The sequence below is a fragment of the Passer domesticus genome, chromosome 4, assembly GCF_036417665.1.
Source record: "Passer domesticus isolate bPasDom1 chromosome 4, bPasDom1.hap1, whole genome shotgun sequence".
NCBI classification, from domain to species: Eukaryota; Metazoa; Chordata; class Aves; order Passeriformes; family Passeridae; genus Passer; species Passer domesticus.
The window spans coordinates 16,149,399-16,170,686 of NC_087477.1; the positions used below are offsets into that span (position 1 = coordinate 16,149,399).

General features: G+C 41.0%; 1 protein-coding gene across 2 annotated transcripts in view; it reads left to right on the top strand.

Annotated features, from left to right (window-relative positions):
* The first annotated feature begins 293 nt into the window (after positions 1-293).
* LOC135298600 (bifunctional heparan sulfate N-deacetylase/N-sulfotransferase 3) overlaps positions 294-21,288 on the top strand; it is a 252,631-nt gene continuing 231,636 nt past the window's right edge. The window contains exon 1 of one of the 2 annotated variants that reach the window (XM_064416354.1): positions 294-416. The gene's annotated coding sequence lies outside the window, so the exon portion shown is untranslated. The remainder of the gene's footprint in view (positions 417-21,288) is intronic. The other variant, XM_064416353.1, reaches the window with a different exon arrangement.

A 21,288-nucleotide genomic window follows, 5' to 3' on the forward strand; every position in this document is an offset into this window, starting at 1 on the left:
CAAAGCAGCAGAAAATTAGTGGGCAGAACAACTTCTAAATCCCTGGGGTTATCAAAACCAGATACACATGGAACACATCATTAATGCCTCTTCCAGGTCAGAGGGAGCACAGTGAGCTGATGTGAAGGTTATTACAGAGAAATCCTTATTTCACCCTCAGTTTCTAAAACTACTTCCTGCTGTCTCTTATTTTGCTTTGATTTTTTTAAAACACTACAGAATTGAAGGCAGCTGTGGCTTTTCACTGACTCATACAAGTATCAGGTGTGTAAAAGCTATTTATGCTCCTTGATTTCCTTTCTTTCTGGCTTTGAGGAGCAGTTTTGCAATGTGCTCTGCAGGTAGAGTGTGGGTTTCGGAGACCCTTGGCTGCTTGGTTCCTCTGAAGGGTTGTGTTGTCCTGGCTCCAGAAAGAGGTCAGTAATGTTCTTAACCTCTGGAGTTTTTCAGCTGGTCTGCAAATGTTCTGAGTTGGGAAATATCTGCTTATTTCATTCAGATGATCAAAAAAGACTGTGTTTTCCTTTTTTTTGATGTGCTTCTTGCTATTCTAATCCTGCATAATTTTGGGTTAAGTGTCAATACATACTTACGCTTCTGAGTAATCTGCCTGAGTACTTGTTTTCTACTCTTACTGACTGAGGTTAACAAGTTATTTTGGTTTTTTTTGTTCCATAGCTTGTTTGGTGGTCTTGAAACATGTGAGAAGTTGAAAGATAAAGTGAAAAATTTTATCAGGTTTTGGTCCTTTTTTAAAATTTTTTTTCTTTCCCTCTGAAAATGGTTGTTCCTTGGCCTATATTTATGAGGGAGTTCTTTTTATGAAGAAGTTGACTTCTGATGAATTAGATGACATAGGTGTGTAGTCATGGTCTTTCAGACAATTTCCATGGGAAATGAAAATAAATTGGAGGCAGGGTTGGGTTTTTCTGGTCAAATTTCGCTTGTGGTGCTCATGGGTAAAGAGGAAACAACACATATGTACTTTGTTGTTTGGGTTTTTTTTAGTGAAGATTTATATTTTACATTAAAGTATTTGTTAAATAATAAGTGATCCAGACCAACATGTGTAAGATTTCACACTGTAAATATTTTAAGTTAAATGCTAAATGTGTGCTTAAATGTCCTTTTTGTGAGGTTTAGGGAGTTTGAAATGCATTTTACTTGTGCCCGGTGGCTTTTGGTGCAGCGAGCCCTGCTGATCTTGCTCTGACACTTCTGTAACTCTCTATAACATGCTGTTTTCTCTTATTAAATGAGACCCAATAGATGTGGTCAGATTAACCTAGCCTGGTTCCAGGCAGACAAAGGCATACAGGGAGGGAGGAGAGGGACACTATTTGGGTTGGTGCAGGATGTTGGTAGCTTCCTGAAAGCCTTCCAGCTCCCTGCTTTTCTGGCTGCAGCACTGTGTCCAACTTAAATCTGCCATTTTCACAAGATCTGATGCGCTAGCTAGGTGAGAAATTGTTTTAGCACACACAAAGAAAAGTTGCCCCAATTTCAAAAAATCCCTCAGCTGGTGTGAATGACATCAAGACCTCTCAAAGCTTAAAAAAAGCAGCCAGTAAGCCTGACACCCTCATTGGTATGTATCAATGTACTTTTGCCTGACACCATGATTAGTGTGCCATCCAATAGAATATGCAATAATTTAATTAGTATTCACGGGGGGAGATATGTGTGGGGAAGGCTTCTTAAAATAGTTGATGGAAAGAGAAATTATGTGAAGCTTGCAGGCAGCTGCCAAGCCTGATGCCAGCTGACACAGCCCGCTCGGTTAACCGGAAAGCATTTGGACAAAATTCTTCCCCAAACTGCCACTGATAATTGAAGCAGCCAAGGAATAAGAGCTCTTTGTGGAGAAGAATGCCAACTGGCTTGGCTTGTCAGGGAAGGCACTAAAATCCTGTAATTTTCCTGAGAATCCTCACTGGGGACCCCCCCTCCAGGCACCATCTGCCTGGGGGTTGGGGGCTCAGGAAGGCTCAGGCCTGGGCACCCCCAGCTGTGCCCATCCCTGGCTCCACCAGACCTGGTTTTATGCCTGCTTTCCCACTTATGTGGTGTTTTGGAGATCACTGTGGAGGAATAAACAGGGTGGTTTATGGAAATAGCAGGAAACACTATCTGCAGGCATTATGCATCGGTTCAAGACTGAAATGAGTGTTTCTCCCTGCCCATGGCAATAATCGCCCATCTAACTTTTAGCCATAATTGTCACACTGATTGGAGCATTTCTTTCTCACTGTGGAAATAGTAGCTTTTCCTTAGGCTTCTGATTGTTATTTGAAAGTCCAGAAAGGGAAAGATGCTGTCCCACTGCAAGGGAGCAAGGTGGCTGTGATGGGTTTGTGTAACTCAGCACAGAGATGATCAGCAGGGTACACAGGGCTGGAAAGTATTTTAAACAAAACTGAAACAAAGCCTAAATGAATGCGTGATGTCTTCCACAAATTGGCTGGACCTTTCCTCTTGTAAATTCCTCTGTACAGCTCTTTTTTAGGTGAATACAGCTCTTCTTTCCTTTACATATTTGTTTGAAGCCTTCCCCAGCTGAATCCTGCCTGGGAAACAGCACTGGTGAATGGAACAATGATTAGGAGATGTAGACAAAAGATAGAAATGAAGTTTTAACTATAAATCTGCATGCTGCGAATGGGAGTTCCGGTAGGGGACAATTAATCCCCACTGAAAACTTTCTTTTAATGGTATACAAGTTACACACGGATGGATGCAGGAATGGTGTGAGGAGTAGGTTGCTGATGTACTGTGGCAGCGGTTGAGACACAAGACCGGAAATCATTCACCATTATTTGAGTGTTTTTTAAGAAGCATGGGAGTTGTAGTGGACCTTTGCTCCAATACTGATTCCAAATAATCCTTATTCAAAAGATCAAATGCAGTCTCACAAGAGCCTTCAAGGTGGGAAGCTCACTTGGGTTAACCATGTGCTTTTAATTCTGGGTGGTCTCTGAAGGACCAGGGCTGTGGGTTGTTTTTCCAGCTCCCCAGTTCTCCTGGCACAGAGTTCAATTGTTCAGCAATGTTCCTCAGTATCTGGTGTGAGCATGTGTGCACAGTGAGTAGCCTTCCTTTGTTAGGAGCATTTGGGTGCTTTTACTACCCTTGAACAACACCCAGTACATTCAGCATCAATTTCATTCCCCTTTTAATTTAGAAAGGAAAACTTATGATCCCGAATGTGTGGCTCACTTCTCATATAAAATATTGTATTTCTGTGATTTATTGAGATATTAACATGGAAATGGTGATGTTAAACAATACTTGGAATAGCTCTAAAAGTGTGGTGGGAATCATGATTTCATAAGAAGAAAATTAGTTATGTAGGTAACATTATTGTATAATTTCCCAGGGGATTTCTGCATCAGGCAAGGTTTTATTACATTCCAAAACAAAGTTGCTTGCACTCACTTTAATATAAAGTACTGTGAATATGACAGTATGATAAGGCTGCTCACAGTACAAGCAAAGACATCTGTTAATGGTACCATGAATAGTTATGAACTGTGGTACTCCAATGGCTTTGCCAGCAAAGCATTGCCTTCTAATTTGTTTTTATAGCAAGTGGATGCCTCATTTTTCATGGTTTGGTAGTTTGCATTCAAATGTACCAATAACTTCCAGGGCAATCACTTCTACAGAGCATGTTTTATTTGCAAACATAGGATGCAGGAGCTAATGGTGTGGTGGTTGGTAGTCCTCTCCATCAGCAGTTCTGTATGGGTTCTTATGGAATTTTTTGGTTTAGTTCATGAAAAGGAATGCCATACATAAATATATGTTGATGCTATGTATGGTTTAATTTCCTTTCTTATCACACAATTTAGGAGGGACAAAGGCTGTGTAATTGCATTGTTCTGCCATCCAGTGTGTTACTGCTGAGCTGGACTTATTACATCTTGATTGGTTCCTGGAGACATCACCAAAAATTAGAGGGGAGCACAAGTGGTTTCAGCAGACACAGAGAAGGCTTTTGAAGGCTCCTCAGTTGAGGAAAGGAGGGGACAGCAAAAATTAATTCCAATTTGCCTATATGAAGTTTTCAAGTTCTTGGTAGCTTTTACTGATCTGATGCTAGGAGGAGTTTGTGATGATGACATGAGCAGTCAGCAGGTGTTTGCCTGAGGTCTTCAGCCCCTGTGTGCTGTACTGTCAGCTCATCCCTTGAAACTAGCACTGTGTGCCTGGAAGATGGGAATGCTGGGCTGCTGGAACACTTGGATTTGGCTGTGGTGACAGAGGCAGAGCTCAGTGGCTCCAGTACTACAGGTCCTCCTCTGTGCCTGGCACTGCTGCTGGTACTTTTAAATTAAATTTAGTTCCACTTAGGTGATGCCACTCATCACTATGGTGTGTATGGTGCCATAAGTGAAGTGCTACCCCTCACATCTGAGGGCAGATGAAATGAGTGACTGGCAAAATAATCCATCTCTTTATCACAGTAGGATGTGAGGTCTGTGGTGATTGGGATTTGAAAAGACATTTGGAAACAAAAAAACAAATTAGGAACTCATGGCAATGTTGATCAAAATGAAATTCATCTTATTGAAACCCAAGAATACAAATACAGTTTTAGAAGGGCTCATTTAAGGCTTTTATAGGGGTGCTGGTTGATTTGGGTAATTGGATTTTTGACTGACATTTCCCTAGGCCTTATCCAAGCACAGGTTCATTCCCATTTCCTCGTCACTCTCACAAAGCAATGCCCTGAGTGTGAAGCCCTGAACTCCACATGCACCCTACCAGCTGTGGGGCTAAGCCCAGGATGGGATCATGCTGAGTGTGCTCCTGCTGTCCCAGAGGCACTCAGCTCTCCACAGGGGGTTCTTGGCTGGAGCAGTTTCAGTAGCCACTCAGGTGCTGGGGTGCAATTCCCACCAGCAACCCTGAACCTGTGACATGCTCTCTGTCCTGCTCTGGTGGCCCTTGTCCAGACACTGCTTGAGAATTGCATTTAATATTACCATTTCATACTGGTGTTTCTTGTAACTAACCTATAGATTCCTCTTGGATGGCTGAAGGCTTTTACTTTTTCCTCACCTTTTTCCCCATTTTACAGTGTCGCTGTCCTTTCAGTGAGTATCACTTCCACAGTGAAACCCTCCCATAGCACTGAAGCCTTTGCATTTTGAAAGAATCATTTTATCCCCCTTTTGGATAGAAGAGGGGAGAAAATAAAAAAAAGGTGTTTCTGACAAAAGCTTTCTCAATCCAGCTTTGTCCCTCAGCTTTGGGATTTCTATTAATTTAAGGTGTTTTTGTTAGGTCACCAAAGCCCTTTCTGCACAAGCCCACTGCTGCTTCAGCTGCAGCAGGAGCTCCATTGTGATCCAAGGAGTAGCTGGAGGAAAGATGCTGCCTTGCCTGTGCTTGCATTCTGTAACTCAAAATAACAACCACTGCAAGCCTCTGAGTAGCACAGGCAAAACAAAAGCCACATCAAGATCTTGTTGTAGCAGATCCAAGATCCAATTCTTGTAGCAGATCGAGTTTGGGATGCTGTGGACAAATGCCAAGCAGCAGCTTGGCAGCTCAATAACTTCATTGTCTCTGTTTTGCTGCTCCTCTCCCTTTTCAGGACCATCACCGCTTCATACCTGCTGTAAAGTGCAGCCTAGTAACTCCCATTTAGATCTCTTCTGAAGTACATGATGGTGAAATATTCTGGTAATAAGGCATTTCCTTTGTCTGATGCTGACTGTGGGTTTGAGATACAGTATAATTAACCGCGCTTATAATAATAGGTATTTTTAGAGCAGTAGTAGTAAAAAAAGCTGGCCCTACACAACTTGAGAATCCCAGTAACATCTTCCTTGCAGGACTCCTCTGGCAGAGGCCTTTTCCTTGTGCTGGAGCCAGGGAAGTTCACCAGTACCCCACGATGAAGGTGCCATGGGAGCCACCCTTGCCAGATGTACTTTGCATGATGCCCCACTTGGGCCATCCGTGCCAAGGGGTGCTGCAAGGAATTTGTCACTTGTGAGGTCTGGAGCAGGCTAAAAACAGGAGCTGCTGCACTGCAGGGGACAGGGATCACAGCTGGCCAGTGCTCAGTGACTGTGCCACAGAAACCAAATGGAGAGAGGACTGGGGGCTCACTGGTGAGTAAAGCTCAGCTTGAGATGTGATCAATCCACCAGTCTGTAGTGACAGAAGAGCACATTAGAGGAGATTGATCCTAGAGCTGCACTAAATCAGGTAAAATCCTTGTCCTTGGGTCAGTTTGTTTTACAGAAACATAGTTTACATGTGATTTCTTCAGTTTCTGTGAAAATTCTTTAAATGTTGCATCTGTCTTTAACACTTTCCTTGTCAGGACTGCTTTCCACCCTGTGCTATGCTGAGTTCTACCCCAGAGGTGTGTACAATAGTCATTTTGTGAGCAGTGAGTTGAAAGTCAATTGTAAACATTCTTTGTGAGCTCCTCTTCAATTTCAGTCTTGAGTGAGCTCAATCTGAGTTGATGTTTGTCCTCTGAGGATGCCAAAAGGTGAAGGGTTGTACCAGTTCAGATGTTTTATCTAGGTGTCTGCCACAGACTTGTTGTCAAGGAGGATGTGCATTTTTTGAGGGTGCCTTGCTTTATCTTTTTATACTTGGATTGGGGAAATGCCTCTGTCTGTGGTGACTGTATGAAACAGAGGATAAAATTTTGAAAATTAAAAATTTCTAGTTTGAGTAAGACTCAGTTTTTGCAAGGCAAAAGTGTGGTGGTCTCCTGCATACATCTGGATAGCAGTTGTTCAAGAGCTGTGTGAAACCTGCTGTTGCCATGAGGTGTTTTACTTTAGAATAGGCTTGGGAAATATGCCAATAATCTCTTGTTGGGCAGCCAGTAATGGTAAGTGCAGCACACTGCAGACTTGTGATCATCCAGCTGGGATGCAGAGTCTGCTGCTGGTGTATTGGCTGTAAATGGACAGCAGTAGTTTTAAGGAAGTCTCCAAGAAAATTTATTGTGGTCTTTGGTATGTGTGATATCTATCAAGATTATTTAAGTATTGTTTTTACTACCTACAGAAAATCCAGTTATCCTGGTTGATATTCAGAGGTGATTGCATTTGTCTGTAGAGCCATGGGACAGCAGCTTTCCTGGGCTGGGGTCCATGGGGGACAGAGGGAGGGAAAATAAACACACATGGAAAACAGCAACCTGCCTGTTCTGCTACTCCAACCTACTCTGACAACTTGAATGTGTGTTTAGGCTGTAACAGTCTTGTGATGTGAGGATTAGTTTATAAGAGACCTTGTACAAGAAAAGAGAGAAATAGAATTAGCACTTGCAACATAGAATAACTGAGTTTTCCCCGTCCTTCCCTGACTATATAATAGATCTACTTAAAAACAAATGCACAGAAGGATTTGGATTACAGCCTGCTTGGTTGTAGAAGTGCCAATGAAATGCTTGTCCATGAGTGATAGGAAAATGCCAAGTATCTAACTATGGTGACATTTGTATCTAGAGCTTTCAAGCTTCCTTTTGAAGTGGTTTTCAGTAGGTGACTGACATTTGTCAAAGCCCTTTTTTGCTAGCAAAATACTTCATTTACCCTGCTGAGTTATTTGAGAAGTCTGTAATGTTTCTTTTCAATCTAGTTAATTACTTTTGTAGATTTTATCTGTTCATGTACAGAAAGAAAGGGACAAAAGAGAATTCAGGTTTGTTACACAAACTGTCACAAAGGTATTTAACGGGAAGACACTTCCACTTCTCTGTGGGTAAGATTTAAATGATGTTATGGAGAGTAGATACTTTTCAATGACTGAAATTTTATCCTTGTTGGGCAATCCTGGTTCTGTCTGAATCATTTGAAGCACCTCATAATAAGCACTGCTAACTTTCTCTGGATTATGAAATCACAAGTATTAATTTCTTCTTTTGCTTGTACAGCAGTTAGGATCAGGAAGTCCTAATTGTTTGTAAAGACTACTTTAATTCCTTAAAAAGGGGAGAAATATGTAATAGATAACAAGGTCCCTAGAGAATATAGAGCAATGAGTTATTCTTTCCTGTCATGGTTTTCAGATAAGACAATTTTTTCTCCTGCCTGCAATCCAGGAGGTCATACTCTATTCTTACCAAGGAAAGACAGGAGTGCCTAAAATCCTTGAATTAGAGGAGAGCCCAAAAGTCCTTGTCCAGGCTGTTGTAGAAGAACAGTCCACACACTCCTTTATTGTCTTTGGAAGGCAAGGATGGTAGCAAAACTTCTTTAATGGAGCAAGCAACCCTCTGGGCTTCTGCCACACTTAAATGTATGACAGTGAGAAATGTATTAAATAATAAACACACTTGAATAGAGTCTTTTGAGGCAGAAAAAATATTTTTGGGGTTTGTGTTTTCTTGTCCTCCTCCTCTGGTTTTAGCTTTTATTTATCTTTTTCTCCATTTCTGGATTCCTTCTGTAGTGTAGCCCTGAATTTCTCAGCTTTGCTGGAGATTGACATTGATAATTCTTAAATAGCTCATTACTTCAAAGCCAGTTGTTAGTCTATCCCGTGTTTGACATTGTCTCCTAATTTTGTAGTCAAGTACTTGTTTTTCAGTATCTTATTGTGTCATGGAAAAGCAATAACTTAGTTTGAATCTACACTTGTGATCTTCTTCCATGCCTGAGGAAGAGTGAGGCAATTAAAAATGCATCTCTTGACATGGATGAGTGCACAAGCCTCAGGCTGCTTGCAGAAGTGGCTTTTGCAAATTTAAGGTGGCCAAAATTCGTCAAGGTTCTGAAATTCCACAATGCAGGTTTCAAATGTGGGTGCTGCCTGTAATAACAATGGCATTTTCAGGTTTGGGAATAAGGCTGGTTGCAGTGAGAGGCAGCAGTGGTGTGCAATTCTCTTCTGGTCAAATGCCACACATTTTAAATGCATCAGCTTTCATACACCTTCACCAGGTCGCTGTTGGATTTCTCTTGCTTTGTCTGGGGTAGGGCTTTGCTGCCAGCCCAGAGGTTCTCATGATGGCTCCAGCTCATCAGAGATTCAGGAGTTCAGCACAAATCCATTATGCTCACCTGAGTCAAGCAGGATACATCCTGACATGCTTGTAAATTAAATTACTGGGAGTGGTCCTGCTTAGCTTGATGATGGTATTCCAAAGTGAGAGAGTTCAGCACTTTGGGAGCACTAAACAGCAATGGTTTTGGAAGGGCCAGGTGGATCTCTAGGCCTTCAAATGGGGAGGTAGAGGAGGAACAGATGGCAAAGTGTGATGCGCTACAATACCTCAATAAGCATTTTTTACAAGGCTGGCTTTCTAGTTCAGAGTGCTGGGATTCCAGAGAGGTAAAATAGAAGCTGTTTATATCCTCTGTTGTCCATAGAGTTAGAAAATCCATTGTTCTGTGCCAGCCCAGAGATTTTGCTGGCTCTGTGGATACCTTTTTCCTGCTGGAGAGGACCTTTGCTTATCCTTCCTGGAAGGAAGGAAGCTGAGAAAGTCAGGAGAAATAAAACACATAAAAAGAAAAATCTGTTATTTAGGATATAAAGCATCTAAGAATTTATATAGGTTAGCGGCTGAAAAGTGCATTTTTGTCTGTTCTGCTGCTTTGATTGACATTTATCCGTAGACATTATGCAAGAAGAACCAGAAAGAAATGGTATTTAATAAATTACTATGCTGTTTCTTCTGAAAATCAAGAATCGGGTGCCAATTTTCCTTTTGTAAAAAAATTATTTAGAAAATAACAGTAGTAGGTGATTATAGATAAATATAGGTGAGACAAGGTAATGCTTAAACAAAATAACTCCTTTTTCCTTTCATTGCTTTGTTCACGGTGTGCTGTACACAGCCTGACATTTCTGGTCAGGGGGTTTCTTACCACTCTAGAAATGGTATCCTGTGAATACTTCCATTGCTTTTTCCTCCACTTGCTTTGTTGATAAAGTTGATGTAGTTCTTTCAAGATAGTTTCTAATTGATGGAAAAACCACCTTCATGTTCTTGTTTCCCTGTTGTTTTGGGAGTTGTTTGTGAAGTTTATTTTAGTTTGTGGCCAAATCTTTTCCCAGTTGGAATCCACTGGAGTTGTTTGTTACTGCTCACAAAGTGTTTGGTGTGCTGCTTGCATGTCCCAAGTTTCTCAGTCTGTAGCCAAGTGGAAATGGGGAAGGAAAGGAAATACCTGTTTTGCTAAATCTGGGTTCATCTGAGGTGGAAAGGATCTGAGGTGATCTTCAGCCTGGCCACCTGCTCGCAGCAGGGGCAGCTCTGACATCAGGGTTGTTCTGGGCTTTTCCCACTCAGGTAACTGGAGTAACCTCTGAGGGTGAAGCCTCTGCAACCTCCCTGGGCAGGAGCTTTGTAAGATGCAAAAGACAACTCAGCTGCAGGAAATGTATTGCCCTGGAGAGCACTGAACTTCAGGGGTATTTTAAATGCATGATTTAAGGGTGCAGTGAGGACTGGAAGTGCTCAATTGTCTTAACATGTAATAAAGATGTCAACTAGTTTAATTTTCTTTCAAGGCTAAAAAATGCATGGGTTTAAACCAGAAAAATAGAAGGCAGAACATCTGTGAGGTTTGTACTTGGAGTTAAACTCAACACTAGAGATCTCTTTTGTAGAGTAATAATTTTTTGTTACTAAAATCTGGACATCAAGGAAAAAAGTCATAGATAATTCCATACATTTTCATGTAGCGGGGTTCTTTCAAAATGCAGTTGCAAATTATTTACAGGTTGTTGTTGACCTTAAATCAGAACTAAGCAACACAAGGTAGCTCTGTGGAAAAAGTTGAGATAAGGAGCAAGTGTTTTGTTTCCCAACTCTTGGAGCTGCCTTAACAGCAGAGGCTTTGATGAATACTGCACAAGTAGTGAAAGCCTTTTTGTCTGCCTCTGGTCAGTAAATAATTGATTACAGCTCCTCACGTGGCTCTAAGAGCTGGAAGCCTTCCCTCAGCGCTGCGTGTCCCGGGTCATGGAGCTCAAGTAGGATGGGGGTGACATGAGCTGTGCTGGCATTTCCCACTGTGCCAGGTGCATCTCAGTGAGTCCCTGTGTGTGCCCCTTCCTGGCACAGCTCTGGGTACCTGTACCTACATGGGCAGCCTGGGAGGCAATGCTGGCCTCTGGTGATTTCTCTTTTATTGCAGGCAAAGGAATGGGCTGGGTTCTTCTTCCTGTCCCTGCATTAAATTCTTCATTGCAACCTAATGTTCGGACAAACCAGAGTCTCTTCAACTGAGGTGTTCTCAGGTGTCCCTGGTAAGAACTGCACGTCTCTTGCACCAGGTCTTCAGACCATGAGTGGGGTTTGGGTGGGAAACTCCAGGAGCTCGTGGGCTTGGTGTTCTGGCACGTGGCAGATCCTCTGCTCTGCCTCTGGACAGCCCCCAGCTATTGCAGAGGGGAAAAAGTGGCTCAGCCTGAGAGTCAGCATTTACACTTGTGCAATTGTGTTTATGCTTGTGTTTATGGTGTGTGGTACATCTGAGCAAATCACAGGAGGTAACTGGGAATATCATAAAGGGTTGGAAATCCCAGGAGTTTACTGGTGGACTTAGTGCCATAAGGTGCAGTTTGAATCAGGCTCTTTTAATTTCCTCTGGGTTCTACTGTTTGGGGATTCTAGTTTTCTTTGGCAGCTCACCTGAAAGGGTAACTTCTTTTACAATTTTGTCTTCAATAAGTGATAAATATTTAAATTAGTAATTTCACTTAGAACAAAGATTAAATATGCTACATCTCCAGGCTGTGCCTTACTTTGACAGTCCTTTGGTAGCCCCACTCCAGCTGCAGCTCTGTTTTGTTCTTGGTAACCCCAGTCCTCTCCTTTTCCCCCATGTTGTGTGATACAATTCTAAATCCATTCTTAAATATACTTTTGTTTTACTGCAAACTTTGTTTTTTGTTTGCTTATTTTTTGAGCAAGGATGAGAGTGAAATAGCTTTCAGCAAAACCTAATATTCTCTAATTGTTCTGATATTGTTTCATATGGAGAACTTGAGGCGTTTTATGTTTGACAGGTCTTTGCCAAATAATTTAAGTAAAATATTTAATGCTTTTGTAACACTTTGCACAGGCATTAATAAGATCTCCAGAGTTATAAGGGTGATAGTAACTCTCCAGGCCTAGGAAGGGAATGTTAATCAGCATTCCCCATCTGAGTTGTACAGTATGCATGACTTAATTTATATTTGATTGGTACATCCAAAAATTATTTGTCATGACTCTTGAGTTCAGCCAGTTAGGAGGAGAAAAGGGCACTTGTCTGATGCTCTAAAAAATGCCAAGGCTGAAAACTTTCCAGCACCCTTCAAGCTGAAACTGGCACATGTTCCCCAGTCTCTGATTTACACGTGGCAGTGACCTTTACAGAATTTCTGTACAGAACATGTGGCAATTGTCATCAGCACCAAGGACAGAGGCTGTCAGCCTTTTCAGGTGTCAGACTGAACTTTCCTAGCTCTTCCAGAGAAGCCTTGTGTTTGTGAAATTGCTGAACATCTCCAGCTTCCAAGTAGCTTCCAAACTTCTCTCGTGCCTTGTATTTCAGTTATGTCTGGAAGATTGCTTTGTCTGCTGAGTCACAGTTCTGATTTAAATTGGGCTAAAAAAATTCTGTGGAACTGTTTATCACTGGTCCATGTTTGAACTTGATGGGAAATGGGTTTCTTTCCAAATCATACCAAATAAAAGGACTCTAGTCTAGCAGGCTGTTTTATTCACAGAATACTACTGAACTACATTTTAAATTTGCACAGAATATGTTTTGTTATCTGAAGGTAGAAGTAACCTCAAGGCATAAAATTAAACTTGTGAACAAATTCATTCAACTAAATCTGAATGTAATTTAAAAGGAAGATATATGCCAAAGTTTTTAGGAAGAGTGTTGATTCATTTTTGAGAGCTAAATATCACAGAAGAGTGTATTTAATTTATGGGAGAAAGTTCACTTTATTGAATAACTTTGGTTTTTAATACAAGTTTTTTAACAAAAGAGCTTTGATCTGTTTTTTGGTGGAGGCTGGGGAGTTGTATTGGTTCATATTGGCTGTCTTGAACTTCCCAGGTCTCAAATTCAGCAGTTTTCCATAGGTACACTGACAAATTTGGGGGGTTTTATCCATGCACAAATGGTCTCTTCCTGTTTAGCATGGACTGGAAAAAGTGCAGCCAAGAGAGAACATGGGAGGGTGCTCAGCTGGGGTTTGTGTTTTGGCCCAGAGGAAAAACAGGCAATGTCCTATTGTCACCCTTCTGATGTGACAGGGGTCCAAACTCGCTGAACTAAAAATGGAACTGTTTTTTTATTGTTGTTTTTAATCTAGTTTTTCTCCAAGAGCAAAGCTGCCAGCAGCAGGGCAATACCATGAAATACAGTGTAAAACACTGCAGACAGTGATGGCAGCTGGACTTGTGTGGCTGGAAATGGGGATGACTGATCATGACCAAGGACACTTGAATTGTTGCAAGTGCCAGAGTAAAACCTAAATTAAATATTTCTCAGGCCATGTAGGATAGCTGTTGTATTACACACCTGTTATAGCAGCACAGCCAATGAATGGAGCTGTCAGTCTTTACTTTTGGCTTAAACAACAGTCTTCACTGTTAGTCTAATTGTTATAATTTGTATTCCATGCAGTCAGGAATGTAAATGGCCTTAAATGTAAGCATTTAGTGCTTAATCCTGATTGTTCTACCCAGGGCTGGCTTTTTAAACTCAACAGTTTTGTGGGGGGAATTAGATAACCTTTCAGAGATCAAGTTTCTTCTTTAATTAAACAATAACCCTGAAAGTACAAACCACTTTCTGAGAGCTGTGAGACTGCTGCAGACACACCAGAAAATAAATTGGGTAGCTCCCACCTGCCCAGCAGTTCCTCTGGCTGCCTTCTCTGCATCTTCCACTCCATTTGCAGATCAGCCCTGGAAATGCAGATTCAGAGCAGCCATTCATCCCCAGAGGCTCATGCAGCCCTGTCTCGTTTGCCAATTAACCCTTCACCAGCCTCCAGCAAGGCCAGCGCTTTGCTCGTGGCTGTGAAAGCAGCCGTGGGACGGAGCGCTCACGTCGCAGCTCGCGGCTGCCAAGGGGGTCACAGAAAGCTGAAAGCTCTTCCCATGACAAAGTTCTCATGGAATGTAAGATCTAAAATGGTTTCTAATTGTATCAAGTCCTCACACTGGCAGCAGCTCCATGGGATGAAGTTTCTCTGCACATTTCTCTTGGTTTTTGAATGAAATAGAAGCAGAAGAAGTGAACATGTTGAGAGTAGAAGATGGGGGAGGTCTCCTAAGCAGTAGGAAATGGAACCAGAGGGAAAGGGAAACAGGAAAGCCATGGACTGTGCTTAGAATTATTTTGTTACCAGACCATTCATGACTGTTCTGCATACTGAACCTTGATGCATTATTTTTATTCCAAGGCAAGAAATTATCTGAACTTGTTCCCCAAGAAGACCTACCAATCACTGTACCCTGGCACGTTTATCTCAAAGGGCCTCATTTCCTTGTGAGCTTTGAGGGGCTGCTCATGGTAGCCCAAGTTGATTCTGTGGCTGGAAAACCCATATATGACTGAAGAGACAACCCAAAAACATCAGTGGAGGGGAGGATAGAGCCAGAGTGGGGTCTGCTGCCTTCTGAAACCTGGCTGCAATGCTTACAGGGAGAGTGTGGCAATGGCTGGCAGTTTGTTTGCTCCTGGAGAGAGCCCTGCAACCCAAGCTTTTGTTATGTGAGTTTGGCCCAGAGGCATTCATAAAGAGAGAAATGAGAGTTGCACTGTAAGGAAAAAATAAATTGCATGTTGCTAGCTGATAGACCAAGGGACTCGTTCATTGAAGAGGAAGTTTTTGCCATGAAAATATGATGGATAACCCATGTAATAAAAATGTAAGAAGCTGCTTTGTTACTCTTTGTAGTGTGAATTTTTCTTAATCTTATCCATAATGTGCAAAAGACAGTAAGCAGATGGAAAGAGCTCTGCCAGCTCTGCTTGGCTCTGAGCTTGGATTAGAGCCAACAGTTCCAGAAGTTTTCTGCAAGGCACCCTGCTTTTCACTGCAGTCAGACTTGAGCTAAGATACATTTGAGATAAATGCAAATCTACCATTGTCTTCTGTGCCTGTGTATTCATGCCTACAGCTGTTCCCCTTGCAAATCATGTTAATTTTGGAGAACAAGCTCATTTGCTGCAGATCTATCCACATGCATCAGTGGCAACTTGTATGCAGTAGAACAAAAATGTTCTTTAAAAAAGAACAGTGTTTCTGCACTAAAATTTCCTTGCTCCAGTTCTGAGACACAGATAAATTTACTGGCCCCATGGTTTACTTTAAGCTACTAGACTAGAATGTATTAGCAGATAAGGTGATAAATGAAGGGGTTACCAAGTATTTGTCATAAGACCATGTAGTTTTGGCTTAATCTGTACTATTTAGAGTAAGTTTTTCCCTGGTTAGCCAATATTTCAATAGTGGGGGGCTTTTCCCACCCTCTTTTTTTATTTGTCTGATCTTGCTAAACTGTGCGATTTATGCTTCATTCCCAAATCCCTCTTTTCCTTCTAAGCTGCCTGTGCTTTGCTTTTGCTTAGCCTTTATTAGTTATCTTACTAATTATGGTATTAATTCATGTTTTCTTCCCTCCTTACTTTATAAAAGATCCTTGGTATTATAACTGATAATTGTGACTCCTGCATGGGAAGTACTTAAGCTGATAATTTATTGGAAGATTTTGAAGAACTGTGGTTTTATAACAAATGCATCTGGCCTGCAGAATGCACAAAGATAAATAAATACTGAAAGAATTCTAGGTCCTTGCAGGAGTTTCCTGTTGTATGTGAGATAAATCCCTGATCACACCCTGATCCTAGTCCTGGTTGTTGGCATAGTGGGGTCATTATTTGCAGGTGTTAAATAAGTTTATTTTAATAAAAAGTAAACATACTAAGTTTAAAAAACAAGTCACCAGGATGAATGATTTTAATTGTAGCTAATAGTGCCTGTGTTATCAAACTTTGATGTCATCATGGAGGGGGACTGACACTTGCCTGTATTAAGCACTTAATGCTATGTACAAGTAAATAGGAGTTAGCAAGCACTGTAAAGTAGGGATCATGGAGTACTCCCAATTTTTTTCTCACTAAAATTCTAATGTTGCAGAGAAATAATTTCATTTGAGAGCTGTGTGTTTGCTCAGCTTCCGCAAAGTGCTAATGGGCCATTTTGGGTTGATATTGAACCCCTTCTGTGATGTCTTGCTATATCTTTTTCTTGTTATTTTCATTTACTTTGCCTCCCTCTCTTTTAAACTCTTCCTGCTGTCCGAAGTTAAGCTCTAACAGATTTTATTTGTAGTTTCCTTTTCTTGGACAGATATTGAAAAGGTGTTTGATCATCACTATGAAGTGGCTTTTTTGCAGTCCCAACCTGAAATATCGTGTTACTGCGACTTGCCAAAGAGGTTCTTCTCTTGGGAAGTTTTTGAACCAGTGGTGGCTTTTATTTACAATCCAACACCCACAGCATTGTGCTAGAGCAGTGTCCTGCCTGCTCTTGCTTCCATAACAAGGGAGGCCACATTAAAATATTCATTTAAAACCTGGCACTCTTTTTAGTTCACCCTGTTATTGTTTTTGCAAAGACAAATTTGCATATCTCTTATGGCTTCTGCATTTGATTCTGTTTTCATCTTTTATTTCTCAAGATTACTTCACCTTTAATAGCTGCACAGTCCCACAGAGTTTGTTCCTCTGTACCCTGTGGTCCCTAAGTGCCAGCCAGGTACCTTTCCCACTGTTTTCAGAGCCCCCCACTGCTCCGTGGGCTCCTTTGTATGCTAGAATATTTCCTTGCTCTCAAAACAAGGTGATTGTTTCTGTGTGCTGTTACTCAGCCATTCACAAAGGTTCTGTGTGCTGTTACTCAGCCATTCACAAAGGTTCTGTGTGCTGTTACTCAGCCATTCACAAAGGTTCTCTCTGTGACTCGGGTTTTCAGTGCAGTTGTCAGGTTGTTCTCATTCATATCCAGAATTCTTAAAATCTGAATTACATCTCTGGCTCTGGAAGTCAGGTTTTTCCCACCAGTGTTTTTGTTGCCTTGCTTTGTTTTTAAATGCCACTTGCACTTAATGTTACTTGATGGCCTTGTCAAAATTGAGGTTTATTATAAAAGAATGAGAGAAATGGAGATGAAAAACCAATGAACTTAAAACAGGGAGAGTTAACTAAAATACAACACTTCAATTGTTTTGTTTGTGAAAGGGATCCTATAGTACATAGAGTGTCTTAGAAGGAAATGTTTGGTTGAGTCACATTGCTACAAACCTGTACAATAGAGGCCTTTCTGAATTATCATCTTGGGATTTGAGTGGCAATCCATCTCCTTTGTACATCCCTGGTTTTGCTGTTGGCATGGAAGGGCATGTTTGAGAGTGGTGGTTCACACAGTGTGTCTGGAAATAACCTGGCCAAGCTCCTTCCTGAGGCTGAAGGGAGGAGTCTGGGTGATGGCAGAGACCCAAACATCTGCCCTGGGCATTCCTGGTGTGGGCAGGCAGACAGGCCTTGGAATAATCCAAGACCAAGCTTTTACAACCTACAATAAAGCTGTATTGAAATTGCCAGGGAACTCAGGTTTCTTTCAAACCTGTCAGACAGCGAATCAAAGCCAGTGTCCCTGAGCCCCTTGTGCATTTCCACTGATGGAATGACAAAGGAGATGTGGCACCAGCCTCTGACTGCCTGCTCCTGGGTTTGTCTTGGCATGTGAGCTCTGTGCCAAGGTGGGCCTTCATCACTAGTCTGGCTCTGCAAAAACAAAAAGCAGGTCCTTGATCCCAAGTTGTTTACTAGGTTTCAATTGCATCTGCTCTTCCTTCCATAAAGCTCAGCCCAAATGGAAACCCATTTCAGTGTGCTGTAGTGGGGTGAGTTGTACAGCTGGCACCTTGTCATCTCTCCTGTCGTTCATTAAGAACCCAGTTTATGGTGCAGTTCCTTGTGAGTGAAGGCAAAAAGTGACAGCCTTTAAACTCCCTGGCACTGCTTTCAGCAGGAGAGCCCTGAAGGAGATGCTGCTCAACAGCATTTATTGCACTGTTTTTCTTGTGCAGAGCCCTTTCTGCAAGCCATGTTCACTGCACTATTTCTTATTTCTTCTCCAAGCCCTTCTGTGATTTATTAGTTAGTCACAAAATGCATATATATGCCATGAAATATTAATATGCGGTTCCCCCTTAAAATATTGCAGCTGAATGTACAGAGAATTTCCTCACAAGCAAGTTTAGGAATGTATAATAGTCTCAAAGTTAAGTTCTAAACTTGTTATACTTATTTTTGCTAATATGGCAATTGCTTGTCTTTATGGTATAATGATGCTCATTTTGGAAAATGGAATAATGTAAAAAATTGTGACCAAGTCTGAACATCAGTATTAAGCCTTGTTCACCGCTTGGGCATGAGAAGAATGATCATGCTAGCACCTGTTTTATTTTTTTAATGCAAATATGCTTAAACATTGTTTAAGCAGGCCAAGTGTTGCATGATAGTGAATGGTCTATTCTGAGTATCATGGAAGATCTTGAATATGAAACACACAGCATTTAAGGAACAGTAAGTTAACAATTATATGAGTTGCTTGGAGTTTTATTTTCATTGCATTAGAAGATGTCGAGATGTGAGAATGAAGCAGCTTTAGACTCGTGTGGTGCTATTTGCTGTTAGACAGCAGGAATTAAGAAGAAAAAAATTTAGTTGTGTGTTTTCATCCCAAGATGAAGTACTGACTTGGTTCAATTCCAGCTCCAGGCAATCTAATCCCTTAAAGTCATGGACTAAAAGAACTAATGGGGAGAGAAAACACTTCTTCAAGCATTTTAAAAACATTATTTACATTATAGAACTTGAGCTATTCTGCCAGTGTACTTGATTTACTGTAGGTTTCATTATAACCTAGAGCTGCCATCTCTTCAGCTCTGCAATCAGGTCAACACAGGAATTGAAGCCCAGCTCAATGGCATGCAAGATTTTGGGCCTCTTACTTGAGATTTACATCTTTAGTATGCAAATACATCTCCTAGGGAAGCTCTGATCAAAAGTAAATTAAATAAATGTCCTATTTCAAGTCAACAGTATGCATGGAACTCTAAAATGGGATGGTCATTAAGGCACTGTGTCTGTCTGTTAGGAATGGTACTGCTTATTGAAATGATGAAGAGGTGAGAGAGCAGATTGTTGTGTGAGAGGGAGCTATTACTCAATACCTTTCTTGCCACAGCAATAATTAAGAAAACCTCTTGATTTTCTATTTTCAAGCAGCTTTGTTTTTGGGGCGGGGGGGTGGGGGTGTAGTTCTTAATCTTTGCCTACTCCAGAAGAGCAGCTGTTCAGGGCAGTGATCAAAGTGTTACCTGAGTTTGAACACAGAGTTTCTATGGGAAGGCAATTTCCAAACTGTCACTTTCCCCTTCCCTCTTTATCTCATCTTTTGCTACAGAAGTTTGTCCTCATTTCCTTGTAGTTGTTCTCCTTGAGACAAAAGCATTTCTTCCCTTATCCAACATAGGCAAAGAAGGATTTTTGTGTTGAATAAAAGAAACACTACTTGGCCATTTGTTTGTGGAAATTGGTGTGCAACTCTGACATAATCTGTGAGGTCCAACTGGATAATGAGCAGCAGCTTTGAGACAGGCTGGCTGCTCAGATAAACTCTGTTCTCTTAGTCATGTCCTCTGCGGAGTACAGAGGTGGCCCAACACTGGGGTTGTGTGTTTAGCTCTTGTCTACTTCCACCCTTCAATTTCTTTATATCATAGTTGCTGCTTCTGAAACCTCCTTGAGGGTGAAGCTATTATAGGATGAGTTGTTTCCATTTGTTACTGGATGAGATCTAATAGAGTGTGGGGAAATAAAGTTTGCAGAATTAAGGGTTTTAGAAAAGTATTTGTAATTTCTTGGAGCTGATGATGTCTGTTCCAATGTGGTGGGTGGTGAGGAGTTAGGGACAGGATTACTTCCTTCAGGACCTGTTTGATGGGACTGTTTGCAGCCTGGCTGAATGCTGTCCCATTTTCTAAACATGCAGTTAATCAGTCTTTTTAAGAATTACTGGGTAACTGTGAATTTACTCAATGATGAGTAGTTTCATTTAAACAAAATAAAAAGGCAATTCTTTTAACTGATTTACTGATCAGGAAAAATGCTTTTAACTGGTTTACTGGTCAGTAAAAGCAGTGTCAAACTTTTCAAGAAATATTTCTTGGTGTTTTGGAATAATCTCCCAGCACACATTTACACACTGATTTACACATTTTAGCCTCAGTCTACTTTTCTCCTGCAGGTTTTTGCAAAACTGTCCTAAAACATTCATTTTAGCTTTCCTTTGTAAAAGGAAGATGAGACACAATTCCTGCAACCATGTTGCTTCCATGCCTCACTAACAAACTAATGGGTCACTCCTAATGGTGTTTGTATTTTTTTGTTTTTTACAATTAGTGTTGTTGTAGCAATTACAGACTTCACTTCTTCCAATGGCATTGATTTTACACATCAAATTTACTTTACTACACTCATACTTTATGAGTGGGTTTTAAAATTTTATTCGAGTCTTTGTTCTTATGCGTAAAGCACCTGATTGACAGGATGCATCTTGAAGTTGTGTAAATCCTTTACTATGATTAAAATTGAGATTAGTCTCTGATCTGAATATTGCATCTCATGGCAGTAGACCCTAATTATTTCCACACATGAAGCTGAAGAAGCCAGTGTCATGTGTTTTTGCTCTTTGTTAACAATTTTTCTGGAGAGGATGTACTGAGAACACTGAGAGAAATATTTCAAGGAAGACAGTGCAATTCTCGAATAGAAAAATGGCCAAGGCAGTCTCCAAGGGATTCAAGATAGCAGGAATAAAAATGATCTGCCTGATATTCATAATTTCCAAAGGATTTTGGATTTCTATAGAAGCCTTTAATATGCTGAATATCAGGTCAAAGATGGAGTGTTTGGCTTCAGGCAATAAAACTAATTTAGTTATAATTAATGACTCTTGGATTTAAATGGACCAGAAGAGCAGGAGCCTATTCCTCAGCAGTAATCACTCTTAGCAATTTTTGTTGGTTTTTTTGAACTTGCGAATATGATACTGAAAAGCATTATCAAAAGGTCTGCCATCTAAAGTATATTCGTGTGCTCTATTTTAAATTGGGTGTGTGAAAACCTGTGAAATGGCTTTTGAGTTTCCAGGTGATATCTGCAGAGCTGTGAGAGCTCAGAGCTGAGGGAGCAGCAGGTAACTCGCTGT